We start from the raw sequence: 15,696 nt of genomic DNA, 5'->3' as shown, positions 1-15,696 counted from the left end.
TAAATGAGCAAAAATCTTGTTAGATTGTTTCCTTACCTCCCAGACTGTATAAAATCATTAACTAAAGAATAGTTGCCTTTCCATTAGTAATTTGCACTTTCACTGGAAATGTTTTGAATTCTCTTCTCTTGTGTGTTTCAACCTCCATGCATCCACACTTAAACAACTAAATGAGTCACATCACTTGCGGTTGAGCATTCAGAAATCTCTACCTTCTAAAAAAAATTAACTGAAATTTATATAGTTAGCTTTCTATACATTTCCAGATATTAATTGTCTCTCTAACAACGGTAAATTCTTAAAATTCTGTGAAATTTACTTGGGTGGATGACAACGTTGGTTTCCACTATCAAGAAACTTTCCTAAATGGGAATAGAAATTAAAAAGGGAGGGGGCTTATTATACTACCAGTGGTAGATAACTGCTTTGTGTGAATGGATGTCTGGGTCATTGAATTACCCATACAAAGATTTAGGTAGGATCCACACTAGAATAAAGACAGCCAGAAAGAAAGTAGCAAGCACAAAACAGTTTATTTTTTTTCTTTGTTAAAGGAGGGGAAAAAAATCATTGTTATGTCCATGTTCCTTTCTAAGCCCATATGTTTCACAATGGATCCTATCCCTTTCCATGTGCTCAAGGACTTCACTTCTCTCCAACTAATGCTTGTTTTTCAGATCCTCTTTATTATTATTTTTTAAATATTTTTATTGGGCTCATTGAATGGGGCACCAGATCTGCAGACAGCTGTTGTCTCCGTAAGCCAAGCCCAGCCCACACAGAAGCAACTATGTCTAAGGGACCTGCAGTTGGGATCGATATTGGCACCATCTACTCCTCGTGGGTGTCTTCCAGCACGAGAAAGTGGAAATAATTACCAATGATCAGGGAAACCGAACCCCGAATGATTGATCAGTGATGCTGCAAAGAATCAAGTTGTGATGAACCCACCAACTCGGTTTCCAATGCCAAGCGCTGATTGGACGTAGATTTGATGATGCTGTCATCAAATCTGATAGGAAGCACTGGGCCTTCATGGTGGTGAATGATGCTGACAGACCTAAGGTCCAAGTAGAATACAAGGGGGAGACAAAAAGTTTCTATCCAGAGGATGTGTCCTCTATGGTCCTGACAAAGATGAAGGGAATTGCAGAGGCCTACCTTGGGAAGACTGTTACCAATGCAGTTGTCACAGTACCTGCATACTTCAATGACTCTCAGCATCCGGCTACCAAAGATGCTGGCACTATTGCTGGTCTTAATGTAGTTTGAATCATCAGTGAGCCAACTGCTGCTGCTATTGCTTATGGCTTAGACAAGAAGGCTGGAGCTGAAAGGAACGTGTTGATCTTTGATTTAGGAGGTGGCACTTTTGATGTATCAATCCTTACTATTGAGGATGGGATCTTTGAGGTCAAGTCCACAGCTGGAGACACCCACTTAGATGGAGAAGCTTTTGACAACCGAATGGTCAACCATTTTATAGCAGAATTCAAGCACAAACACAAGAAGGATATCAGCGAAAACAAGAGGGCAGTCCGCCATCTCCGTACTGCATGTGAATGGCTAAGTGTACACTTTCTTCCAGCACCCAGGCCAGTATTGAGACTGATTCTCTGTATGAAGGAATTGACTTGTATACCTCTATTACTCATGCCCAGTTTGAAGAATTAAATGCTGATCTGTTTCATGGCACCCTGGACCCTGTAGAGAAAGCTCTTCGGGACGCCAAGCTGGACAAGCCTCAGATCCATGATATTGTCCTGGTGGGTGGTTCTACCCATATCCCCAAGATTCAGAAACTTCTGCAAGATTTCTTCAATGGAAAGGAACTGAATAAGAGCATCAACCCTGATGAGGCCGCTGCTTATGGTGCAGCTGTCCAGGCAGCCGTTCTTTCTGGTGACAAATCTGAAAATGTTCAAGATTTGCTGCTATTGGATGTCACCCCACTTTCTCTTGGTATTGAAACTGCTGGAGTAGTCATGACTGTGCTTATCAAGTGCAATACTACCATTCCTGCCAAACAGACACGAACCTTTACTATCTACTCTGACAACCAGCCTGGTGTGCTTATTCAGGTCCATAAAGGTGAGCTGGCTATGACCAAGGATAACAACCTACTTGGCAAGTTTGAACTCACCGGCATACCTCCTGCTCCTCGTGGCGTTCCTCAGATTGAAGTCACTTTTGATATTGATCCTAATGGTATCCTCAATGTGTCTGCTGTGGATAAGAGCACAGGGAAAGAGAACAAGATTACCATCACTAATGACAAGGGCCGCTCGAGCAAGGAGGACATTGAGCGCATGGTCCAGGAAGCTGAGAAGTACAAAGCAGAAGATGAGAAGAGAGAGACAAGGTGTCTTCCAATAATTCACTTGAGTCTTACGCATTCAATATGAAAGCAACTGTTGAAGTTGAAAAACTTCAGGTCAAAATCAATGACAAAGAGAAACAGAAGATTCTTCACAAGGGCAATGAAATCATCAACTGGCTCAATAAGAACCAGACTGCAGAGAAGGAAGAATTTGAACATCACAGAAAGAGCTGGAGGAAGTCTGCAACCCCATCATTATGAAGCTATACCAGAGTGCAGGAGGCATGCCAGGAGGAATGCCTGGAGGCTTTCCTGGTGGTGGAGCTCCTCCCTCTGATGGTGCCTCCTCTGGGCCTACCATTGAAGAGGTTGATTAAGCCAACAGGAAGACAGGTCTAGGATTGTTCTATACATTTGAAGGACCCAAATTTGTAGCAAATTCCATGGCAGTTTTAAAGTCAAGCTGCTATAGTAAATATACTGGACATTCTTGATACTTGAATATGGAATATGTGTGCAGGGAAAGGAAATAAAGATTGCATTTCATAAGCACTGTATTGTTAAGTGGAAAATGCAATGTCTTAAATAAAACTGTATTTAAAATTGGTAAAAAATATTTTATTGGGGTTCAATTTGCCAATATTATATTGTAACACTGAATGCTTATCCGGTCAAGTGCCCCCCTCACTGCCCATCACCCAGTCAAACCATCCACCCACCTCCCCTTCCATTACCCCTTGTTCCTTTCCCAGAGTTAGGAGTATCTCATAGTTTGTCTCCCTCTCTGATATTTCCCACTCATTATCTCTCCTTTCCCCTATAATCCCTTTCAGTATTTTTAATATTCCCCATATGAGTGAGACCACATAATATTTGTCCTTCTCTGATTGACTTACTTCACTCACCCTAATACCCTACAGTTCCCTCCATGTTGAAGCAAATGGTGGGTATTCGTCCTTTCTGATGGCTGAGTAATATTCCATTGTATACATAGACCACAGCTTCTTTATCCATTCATATGTTGAAGGACATCAAGGCTCCTTCCACAGTTTGGCTATTGTGGATATTGCTGCTATAAACATCGGGGTGCATATGCCCCTTGGTTTCACTGCATCTGTATCTTTGTGGTAAATCCCCAGCAGGGCAATTGCTGGGTCATAGGAGAGCTCTATCTTTAACTCTTTGAGGAACCTCCACACAGTTTTCCAGAGTGGCTGCACCAGTTCACATTCCCACCAACAGTGTAAGAGGGTTCCCCTTTCTCCGCATCCTCTCCAACATTTGTGGTTTCCTGCCTTGTTAATTTTCCCCATTCTTACTGTTGTGAGGTGGTATCTCATTGTGGTTTTGATTTGTATTTCCCTGATGGCAAGTGATGCAGAGCATTTTCTCATGTGCTTGTTGGCCATATCTATGTCTTCCTCTGTGAAATTTCTGTTCATGTCTTTTGCCCATTTCATGATTGAATTGTTTATTTCTTTGCTGTTGAGTTTAATAAGTTCTTTATAAATCTTGGATTCTAGCCCTTTCTTTATCTGGTAGGTCATTTTCAAATATCTTCTCCCATTCTGTAGGTTGTCTTTAGTTTTGTTGACTGTTTCTTTTGCTGTGCAGAAGCTTTTTATCTTGATTAAGTCCCAAAAATTCATTTTTGCTTTTGTTCCCTTTGCCTTCATAGAGGTATCTTGCAAGAAGTTGCTGTGGCCAGGTTCAAAAAGGGTATTTCCTGTGTTCTCCTCTAGGATTTTGATAAATTCTTGCTCACATTTGCTCACATTGAGTTTATCTTTGTGTATGGCGTAAGAAAATGGTCCAGTTTCATTCTTCTGCATGTGGTTGTCCAATTTTCCCAGGAAAATTTATTAAAGATATTGTCATTTTTCCATTGGATATAGAATATCCTGCTTTGTCGAATATTAGTTGACCATAGAGTTGAGGGCCCATTTCTGGGTTCTCTATTCTGTTACATTGATCTATGTGTCTGTTTTTGTGCCATTACCACACTGCCTTGATGATCACAGCTTTGTAATACAGCTTGAAATCTGGCATTGTGATGCCTCCAGCATTAGTTTTCCTTTTCAACATCCCCCTGGCCATTCAGGGTCTTTTCTGATTCCACACATATCTTAAGATTCTTTGTTCCAACTCTCTGAAGACAGTCCATGGTACTTTGATAGGGATTGCACTGAATGTGTAAATGGCCCTGGGTAGCATTGACATTCTCACAATATCCATTCTTCCAATCCATGAACATGGAATGTTTTTCCATCTTCTTGTGTTTTCCTCAATTTTTGTGATTTCAGAGGTGTTCTGTAGTCTTTAGGGTATAGATCCTTTATCTCTTTGGTTATGTTTATTCCTAGGTATCTTATGTTTTTGGTGCAATTGTAAATGGGATTGACTCCTTAATTCCTCTTTCTTCAGTCTCATTGTTAGTGTATAGAAATGCCACTGATTTCTGGGCATTGATTTTAAATCCTGCCACATTGACAAATTGCTGTAAGACTTCTAGCAATCTTGGGGTGGAGTCTTTTGGGTTTTCTATGAGCAGTATCATGTCACCTGCAAAGAGGGAGAGTTTGACTTCTTTGTTGCCAATTTGAATGCTTTATTTCTTTTTGTTGCCTGATTGCTGAGGCTAGGACTTCTAGTACTGTGTTGAATAGAAGTGGGGAGAGTGGACATCCCTGTCCTGTTCCTGATCTGAGGGGAAAGGCTTTCAGTGTTTCCCCATTAAGAATGATATTTGCTGTGGGCTTTTTGTAGATGGCTTTTAAGATTCTGAGGAATGTTCCCTCTATCCCTTCATTCTAAAGAGCTTTGATCAAGAATGGATGGGGTATTTTGTCAAATGCTTTCTCTGAATCTATTGAGAGGTTCATATGGTCCTTGTTTTTTCTCTTGCTGATATGATCTATCACATTGATTGCTTTATGAGTGTTAAACCAGCCTTGCATCCCGGGGATAAAGCCCACTTGGTCATGGTGAATAATCTTAATGTACTGTTGGATCCTAATGGTGAGTAACTTGTTGAGGATTTTTGCATCTGAGTTCATCAGGGATATTGGTCTATAATTCTCCCTTTGGGGGAGGTCTTTGGTTTTGGAATTAAGGTGATGCTGGCCTCATAAAACCATTTTGGAAGTATTCCATCCCTTTCTATCTTTTGGAACAGCTTTAGTAGAATATGTATTGTTTCATCATTAAATGTTTGGTAGATTCACAGAAACTAATGAAAATGAAGTGTTTGAGTTTTTCCAAATTTCTTCTTGTGATTGAGTTTTTGTTTGTTTGTTTGTCTGTTTGTTGTTTTTTTGTGATTGAGTTCCGGTTACAAAGCATCGTCTGAAAATATGCAGGAGACAATCCTAATCTTTTGGTATCAGTTGAGACCTGATTTATGACCCAGTATGTAGTCTATTCTGGAGAAAGTTCCATGTGCACTTAAGAAGAATGTGTATTCACTTGTGTTCAGAGGCAAATTTCTGTATATATCTGTGAAATCCATCTGGTCCAGTGTATCATTTAAAGCTCTTGTTTCTTTGATGATATTGTCCTTAGAATATCTGTCATTTGCACAAAGTGTCGTGTTGAAGTCTCCTACTCCTTTACTTTATTAGTGTATTATTAGTCTTTATTTTGGTTATTAATTGATTGATATACTTGGCAGCTCCCACATTAGGGGTGTAAATATTGATGATTGTTAGGTATTTTTTGGGGTAGACCCTTTAAGTATGATATAGTGTCCCTCTTCATCTCTTACTACAGTCTTTGGGATAAACTTTAATGTATCCGATATGAGGATTGCCACCCCAGCTCTCTTTTGAGGACCACTTGAAAGGTAAATGATTCTCCACCCCTTCATTTTCAGGCTGGAGGTGTCCTTAGGTCTAAAATGAGTCTCTTGTAGACAGCAACAAGATGGGTCTTGCATTTTATCCGGTCCGAAATCCTGCATCTTTTGATGGGATTATTTAGCACATTCATGTTCAGAATAACTATTGAATGTTATTAATTTAGTGTCATCATAAGACCCATTCAGTCCCCATTTTTATGGATTATTTCTTTGAACTTTCTCTTTCTTTTACAGAGTTCCCCTTAATATTTCTTGCAGAGCTGGTTTGGTGGTCACACCTTCTTTCAGTTTCTGCCTATCTTGGAAGCTCTGTATCTCTTCTTCTATTCTGAATGAGCACCTTGCTGGATAAAGTATTCTTGGCTGCAGGTCCTTCTCATTTAGGATCCTGAATATATCATGCCAGCCCTTTCTGGCCTGCCAGGTCTCTGTGGAGAGGTCTGCTGTTAATATATTTCTCCCCATATAAGATAGGGATCTCTTGTTTCTTGCTGCTTTAAGGATTTTCTCTTTATCTTTGGAATTTGCAAGTTTCACTATTAAATGTCCAGGTGTTGAACGGTTTTTATTGATTTTAGGGGAGGAATTCTCTATATCCTGGATCTGAATGCCTGTTTCCTTCCCCAAATTAGGGAAGTTCTCAGCTATGATTTGTTCAAATATGCTTTCTGGCCCTCTGGCCCTCTCGGTACCTTCTGGAACCCCAATTATATGTAATTTTTTTTCCTTCTGAGGCTATCCTATATTTCCCTTAAACTTTCCTCATGGTCTTTTAATTGTTTTTCTTTTTTCCTCAGCTTCCTTCCTTGCCATCAACTTGTCTTCTATGTCCTCACCCTTCCTTCCACCTCATTAACCCTCATGGTTAGGACACGATATGAGGATTGCTCATATCAGGATTGCTCATATCAGGATTGCTCATATCAGGATTGCTCAATCAGTTTGGATTGCATTTCATTTAACTGATTTTTAATTTTGGCCTGATTGGATCTAAATTCTTCAGTCCTGAAGTCTCTTGAACACTTTATGCTTTTTTCCAGAGCCACCAGTAGCTTTATAATTGTTTTTCTGAATTGGTTTTCTAACATCGAATTGTAATCCAAATTCTGAAAGTCTGTGGCAGGGAGTTCTGTTTCTGATTCTTTCTTTTGTGATGAGTTCTCTGCTCAGTGCAGAGTGGCTGTATGAGTGGGCTGACTCAAGAATATCAACCACGACCTAAGTAAATTTCACCCTAGGTGACTCTGACGAGGTCAGAAACCAGAAATTGAAAACAAAGATCAGAACGAAGTAAAACAAAAAGACCACTAAAGTGAAAAACAAATTTTAAAACAAAGTAGTAAAAAATAAAAGGCCAAGAATCCCCAAAAAGAAGAAAAAAAAAAAAAAGAAAAGAAAAGAGGAAAGAAAAAGAGTAAAAAAAAACAACAACAACAACAAAAACAAAAGTAAAGAGGAAAAAAGAAAACAAAAAAGGAGAAGTAAAAAAGGGCAGGACTGGACTGGAAGATGGTGTGGTGACAAAATTGTAGTGGAGGGAGAATGTAGTCTACCTGAGGGGTTCTAGAGTATTATCCTCTTGGTTCTGAGTATATTAAGTTCTGTATGTTAGAAGATGCTCAGTCCCAAATTTATATAAACCAGAAATACTTGCAGAGAGCCCCAGGATTGACCACCAAAACACAAATGAGATAAAAAAAAGTGGGGGGGGGATAATGGGAATGAAGAGAGAATATAATCTCATGGAATGAACCAGCATGGCATACCACTTGGTTCTGGGTGCATGTTGGTCATATTTTAAAAGGTATTAACTTCTGCCAGTGTAGAACAAAATGAGGCAGAGAAAACAAAAGACAACAACAACAGAAACATATTTTGTATATCTCTCAAAATTAAGTTTGTTGAAGGGAATCTAGAAATAGATGAAAGTCAAAAAGGAAGAAACTTAAAAATGAAAAGGTGGTAAAATATTGTAGTTAAGGTGGGAAAAGAGAAAAAATATATTGGAAAATTTATAGTATGATATAAAAACGAGTAGTCCTGGAAAAAGAAAAAAAAAAAATAGGTGGAGTACCTTCTGGTTCTATACACTGTAAATCCCTCTGACTTCCCCTGGAACTTTCCAGCACCGCTCAGTCAAGAACTTGCTCTTCCCCTGTCCTTCCAGCTGGTCTTCTTGGGGAGGGGCCTACTGTGATGATTCTCAGGTGTGTGCACCTGGGGGAGCTGCCCCCCCCCCCGCCAGGTGCACTGCTCAGTGGGAGCTCTTTATCCTGTGAGGCACCTGTTCCCTGGTGGCCCTGACCCTCCCAGGCTCAGGGTGACACCAGGAGGAACAACCACACTGGCAGAAGCGGCCTGCTCTCCAGCCCTGGAGTCAGCTCCCGCAGTAACCACTGCAGCTCCCAGTCCGCAGGGGCCTGGATGCTCCTGGGGCGGGGTGTCGCCAACCTGCACAGCTCGGGGGTACCTGGTGTCAGGAGCATCCTCACTGTCCGGGGCGGATTTTGAAAGTCCCCAGGTCTCCGTGTGGGGGCTCTCCTCTCCCGAGGCTCCCACCCCCTTAGCCAGGCTCCTCATGGGGTCCCTCCCCCACTGGACTCAATTTTATTTCACCTTTTCCCACCTTCGTCCCTTGCTAGAAGCATCTTCCTACCTGTCTGTAGCAGCCCGCTGTTGTGTCTACATCTCAGGTGGGGTTCGCAGGTGTTCTGGAGGGTTTGAACCATCGGGGTGAGTGGGGGCTAGGGGAGGCGAGGCCCCTTCCCTCCACCAGCTGGCTCCACATGCTCATGAGCTGAGACAACAGGCACTTCCCCTGAGGTAGAGCCCCCCTGCCCCCCAAGGTTGGATGGGGATTGGGTATCTGTTTCTTCTTTGGGTGAAAAGCTTTAATAGACAGACAGTGAGGTGATGTCTAATGAAGACTCCTTCCAATCATCTGGGGAACTCCTCCTCCCACAGGTTGACAGAGGAGGTGTTGGCCCTACAAGGTTTGCACGGGAACCCTCAGGGCCACCTTCCTCCAGTGTAGCGGGAAGAAGCTGTGCCTGCAGTAGGAACACCCCACCATGTGTCTAGGGGTTGCCCTGGGGTAAAGGTGGAAGAGGAGAGCTTGAGATCTGTACCTGTGGCTCCTGGCCTGTCAACCCCACGGTCCTGGAAGCCTCGGCATCAGGATGTTGAGTGCTACACACACCTCAGGGATTTCATTCATTCATTCATTCATTCATTCATTCATTCATTCATTTAAAGATTTTATTTATTCATGAGAGACACAGAGAGAGAGAGAGACAGAGACAGAGACACAGGCAGAGGGAGAAGCAAGCTCCATGCAGGGAGTTCTACCTGGGACTTGATCCTGGGTCTCCAGTATCATGCCCTGCGCAGAAGGCAGGCGCTAAACCACTGAGTCACCCCAGGATCCCCATGCTCCAGGGATTTTAATGTATAGCTCATTTATCATGTCTCTATCAAGGACTTGGGATTGTGCCTCCCAACATTCCTTCTGCTCAGGTCTAGCTTCTACTCAACAATTAGAAAACAGAAGTTTAAAATAGAAAGTTAAGACTGAAATATTTGTAGGTGTATTACTTAAAATTCATATTCTAAACAATTATAAATAGGGCAGCCCAGGTGGCTCAGCGGTTTAGTGCCACCTTTGGCCGAGGTCATGATCCTGGAGACCCGGGATCGAGTCCCAGGTTGGGCTCCTTGCATGGAGCCTGCTTCTCCCTCTGCCTGTGTCTCTGCCTCTCTCTCTGTGTCTCTCATGAATGAATAAATAAAATCTTAAAAAAATAATAAATTAATAATTATAAAATTCATATTCTACAGAATCCGTCATGGCCAATATTATCCTTCATATGGAATACAGTGTAGGTATAGGTTCGAAAATCTTGCAAATCAGTAAATACAATTTTTTCTACTTGTGAATAATACCTCATCTAAGTAGAAAATTTACTGATGGCAGACTTTTTTTCCCCCATTTTATTCCATTATCTTCTGATGTGTGTTGTTGTGTGAGAGGTATCAAGGCAAACAGATTCTTTTTTTGTTTGTTTTTGGTGTTAACTTCTGTTTTACCTGTCTAGCAGCTTTTCCAGGTTTTCCCTTCCCTATTAGAATTCGACATTTATACCAGTGTTTCTGCTTAATGGTGCTAAAGTGAAACTGAATTAGCCTTTCAAATCTTCTGACTCAAAATCTCTTTAAGTTCAATAAAATTGCTTGTACTATTTTTGTGAAGTCCCCTGTTTCCCACCAGATCTTTCTATACTCCTGAATGTTCAATTATTTGAATTTTAGGTTTCTTCATTGTTCTTCAATTTTTCTGTCCTTTCCTTTGTTATTCTCATCTCTTTGTATTTTGTAGTATTTATTCCACTTGATCTTTCAGGATGCTAATATAGAGCATAATGGTAACATCTGGGACAATTACATATGGATATCTTACATTTAAAGGCATGTTTCTATTCCACAAATATTTGTTCTAATGTCGAATTTGAAGTGCTCAATTCTTCCCCTATATTCTCTCCTTCTCTCTCTCTCTCTCTCTTTTTTTACGCTCAAATATGGTATATATTCCTTTTCCTTCTTTTTTTCAGATTTAATTATGTGTCACTTTCTTTTCCTTCAAGTTTTTATTTACATTCCAGTTAGCATATAGTGTAATTATTAGTTTCTGGAGTACAACTTAGTGATTTGTTACTCACTTGCAACACCCAGTGTTCATCACAACAGGTGCCCCCCTTAATGCCCATCACTCATTTAGCCCTCCCCCCACCCTCCTGTTTGCGCTCTATAGTTAAGAGTCTGTCTCATGGTTTGCCTCTCTCTTTCTCCTCCATGTATCTGTTTTGTTTCTTAAATTCCACATATAAGTGAAATCAAATGGCATTTGTCTTTCTCTGACTTACTTCATTTATCATAATACTCTCATCTCCACCCATGTCATTGCAAATGGCAGATTCAAGATTCATTCATTTTTAGACCTGAGTAATTATATATATAATTATTAATTATGTTTATTATATATTATATATTATATATATAATGTATATATATACAATTTATCTTATTTATCTAATTTATCTTATTTACCATTCATCAGTCAATGGACATTTGGGCTCTTTTCATAATTTGGCTATTGTTAATAATGCTGCTATAAACAACATGTGCCCTTTAAATCAATATTTTTGTATTCTTCCCTCCTCTTTTTTTTTAATTTTTATTTATTTATGATAGTCACAGAGAGAGAGAGAGAGAGAGGCAGAGACACAAGCAGAGGGAGAAGCAGGCTCCATGCACCGGGAGCCTGATGTGGGATTCGATCCCGGGTCTCCAGGATCGCGCCCTGGGCCAAAGGCAAGCGCCAAACCGCTACGCCACCCAGGGATCCCCCCTCCTCTTTTTTCAAAAGAATATTTATTTATTAATGAGAGACACACACAGAGAGGCAGAGACATAGGCAGAGGGAGAAACAGGCTCCTCACAGGGAGCTCAGTGTGGGACTGGTTGCCAGGACCCCAGGATCATGCCCTGAGCCAAAGACAAAAGGTCAACCGTTGAGCCACTCAGGCATCCCCTCTCCTCTTTTTAAAAAATCTTTCTTCTCCTTATCTTCTTTCTTTTCCCCCCTTCTGTTTTTTAGTTTGTTACCTGTCTCTTCCAAAGCTTATTCCACTAGTGACAACTTTTTTAATGTTTTGATTAATTTCCCCTGGGTGCCTCTTAGGTCATCTTAAGTTTAATACAATTTTCTTTTTGGATATTGAAACACAATTTATGCTTGCTGCTCAGATATAACTTCTGGCCTTAAGAAGTAGTAGTCTCTGTTTCATCAAGCCAGCAATGAGCCAGTGTGCGTCCTTTCGTACCAGGAGGAAGTCTCTCTGCTCTCCCATTGTTCAATTGCCAGGATTCAAGCTTTATTCTCTCTTTCTCTACTGGGTTCCCAGAAAACTAAATGCCAAGTTTACACTCACCAGGTGTTCTCTGCTTGCAAACAACTACTACTGATGGAATTCAGAAGTGAGAACAGGAAGCATGTTTCCAAAATAGATGAGAGCAGCTTTCTGACAGTATACTTTTAGAACTATTCTGTGCCTTATATATGCACAGCATTTTAATATTATTTTTAATATTAATTATAGGAATATTAATTAAGCTCTTAATATGTTCCAGTCGTGCAGAATACATTGGACTTAAGGTTTTCATAGCTAGAAATAAAAAGCAAATGGAAATGGTGCTTTATGCATACTTATTGCTTCACAAAAAGAATTGAAAAGATATGTATTAAAAGTAAGTGATCCAATGATGTTGCTATGGGCATTAAACTTTTTTTTTTTTCAGTGTGAAGATGTTAAAAATACAATAATTATCAGTACAAGGTTGGGCCTGTCTCATGTTGAAATGCCAGTACTTTTATTCTTCATTGCTTTTTCATCATCAGTGAAAACGTCAACATAGTAGAAAAGGCAAAACAAGTCTTGGCATAATTACGAAAGTAATTTTGACTTGGTGAGCCCCCTAAAATGTCTTCCCTAAAAGAGGATATTTCAAGTATCTGCGGACCACAGATCACAGGAATCAATGTCCTCAGAAATCTTATGTAACACCAGGTACTGGCAGCAAGTTAAGGTGGGTGGTAGTTTGTGGAAAGGACGGAAAACCAAACCAGACACAAGAGCAAACCCCCTCACCCCCCCCCAAAAAAAAAAAGCAGTTGAAAGTTCCTGACACATTTATCTGACTTGATTTTGTTCTTGTTAGACAGTGGTCACCTAATTAATGCAGGATAATTTGTAATACATTGAAAACTTGAACATATATCACAAGTATGTTCTCCTGATTTCTGCACTTTAAAGATTCCTTTCTCAAATCTATAATTCCTAGACTTCAAATTTTATCTAAACGTATTATTTTCTTTGATTCTTTGATTCTATCAGTCTCCTTAAGGAAAACTACTTTCACAAATTATTTGTGATGTAAGAATAACAACAAAGAAGAGTTAATTCATTGAGGTCATTGCTTTTTAAACCCTAAAGAAAAGCAAAAATAGTATGCACTATGTTTGCTCTAAATATATTCTCATGGGGCACCTGGATGGCTCAGTCAGTCAAGCCTCTGACTCTTGATTTAGGCTCAGGTCATGATCTCAGGGCCCTGAGATGGAGTCCAGGAATGAGCTCGCTCCTCAAGAGGTAGTTTGCTTCTCTGTCTCCCTCTGCCCCTTCCCACATTCTCTCTCATGTGCCCTCTCTCTCAAATAAATAAAATCTTAAAAAAAAAAAAAATGAGACTCAACCTCATACTGATTGTAATTACCTCATTTAAATATAAACATAGATAGATTTAAAGTAAAAGAATGGGGAAAGACAAATACTAACACCCAGGAGGTAATGAAAAGGGAAATTAAATAATGATATTGGGCCAATTCTGTAGGAAGTTATAACAATCCCAAAAGTTTATTTGCCTAACATCAGAATTTCAAAGTACACTAGGAGAAAATAAGCACATCTGAAAAACAAAAATAGAAAGATCTGAAACTGAATTTGAAAACATCAATACTCCTTTTCAAAAACTGACAGAATAATTGGGTAGACTATCAGACAACTTGGTCAAATTGATATTTATAAAATACCTCATGTAACAGCAGAATACATATTCTTCTTAAATCTGCAAGAATAAAAATTGTACAAAGTATACTCTTGAATCCTAAATGAGTTATCATGGACATTAAAAACAAAGATACTTGGAAAACACTAACTGAAAAAGATAAATGTATCCTCATGTTCAGTTCAGTATTATTTACAATATGTAAGATATAGGAATCACCTAAGTGTCCATTAATGGATGAGTGGATAAAGAAACAGCTGTGTATATATGTTATTCAGCCATAAAAAAATGAAATTTTGCCATTTATAACAACATGGATGAATCTCAAGAGCATAATGCTGAGAGACAGGGAAAAATACTGTATGATCTCACTTATGTGCAAAATCTGAAAGACAAAACAAACAAAAACAAATAAACAAACAGAAAGCTTGAAGATACAGAGAACAGACTGGTGGTTATCCGACACAATGGGTGGGAGAAATGAGTAGAATAAAAAAGATTTATGGAAAGTTTCCAAGTAATTGGGAAGAAAATTTGCATCAGCATAATCCATGGGTTAAGGACAAAGTGTAAGAAAAATTCAAAATATTTTCAAATGAGTGAAACTGCAAACAAAATAAATCAAAATGTGTAGATATAACTAAAGGAGTGCTTAGAGGGAAATTTATGTCATTAAAGACTTGCATTAGAAAAGCAAGGTCTAAGATCAAGAAATTTAAAAGTCTTCCATATGAAATTAGGAAAAGGAGAGCAAGTTAAATACAAAGCCAGTTGACTAAGAAAATAATAATGAACATTTAGAGTAGAAATATATAAAAGAAAAACAACAAAAAACCCCCAAAAGACAGCTCTTTGAAAATACCAATATAATTGGTAAGCCTCTAGTCATGCTGACCAAGAAAGAAAAAAGAAAAATACAGAATAAGAAATTGTCAATATGAAGAGTGAAAGAAGTGACATCATTACTAATCATAAGTTATTTATACAAAAATCCCTATGCCAATTAATTTGACAATGTATACAAAATAGGCCAATTTCTTGAAAACCTCAAACTACCAAAATCCAATCAAGATGAATTAGATAATTTAATAGCTCTACTCTTATTAAACACATTGATTTTTTTGTTAAAATCCTTCCAAAAGAGAAAATTTCAGAGCCAGAAAGTTTCACTTTTAATTTTAATAAACTGTTAAGAAAGAAATAATACTAATACTTCACAATCTGTTCCAGAAAATAAAGAGGTAGGACTTCCTACATACTTCTCTAATGCCAGAATACAACTAATCCCAAAAGCAAACACAGATACACTATAGACTAATATCCTTCATGAATACACACACACCTGCTTGAGCCTGCAAATGCAATCTCAATAGGATCAAATGAAAACTGTAGTAAGTGACCCCACTTGCATGATGTAAAAAATGATAGATGTTGATGGATGGATGGATAAATTGGTAGGTAGGTAGGTAGATTAGATAATAGAGGATAGAGGGATAGATACATAGATAGATAGATGACGCATGCACACATTCAAACAAACATAGTTGCATACGTAGAATTCAAGCTCACTGAGAGAGGTGGGGTAAAAGACCTGACCCAAGTACTTTGGAAAACAGTACTTTTTTTTTTTTTTTGAAACTCTACTATAAAAGACAAAAGAAATATATGTATACACTGTAGTCTTGTTAGCAAATTTCTTTTGCACAGAGATACAGATTAATATAGTAGAAACCACCCCCCCAACCCCCGCCCAGGGTTTTGCTTTCCCCAGTTTTAGTTACCCATGGTTAAGTGTGGTCTGGAAGAGATGATCCTCTTACTGATTATGATCAGAAAGTCCACAGTAGCCTAATGCTACATCACAAAGCCTATGCCATTCACTTCACTTCATCTCATCATA

The 15,696-nt window shown here is 39.1% G+C and overlaps 1 pseudogene; it reads left to right on the top strand.

The window, feature by feature from the left end:
- Positions 1 to 790: 790 nt before the first annotated feature.
- LOC121493456 lies at positions 791 to 2,704 on the top strand (annotated as a pseudogene).
- Positions 2,705 to 15,696: the final 12,992 nt, after the last annotated feature.

This window comes from Vulpes lagopus, chromosome 6 (genome assembly GCF_018345385.1).
Source record: "Vulpes lagopus strain Blue_001 chromosome 6, ASM1834538v1, whole genome shotgun sequence".
NCBI classification, from domain to species: domain Eukaryota; kingdom Metazoa; phylum Chordata; class Mammalia; order Carnivora; family Canidae; genus Vulpes; species Vulpes lagopus.
This window is presented reverse-complemented; position numbering and strand designations above follow the sequence as displayed.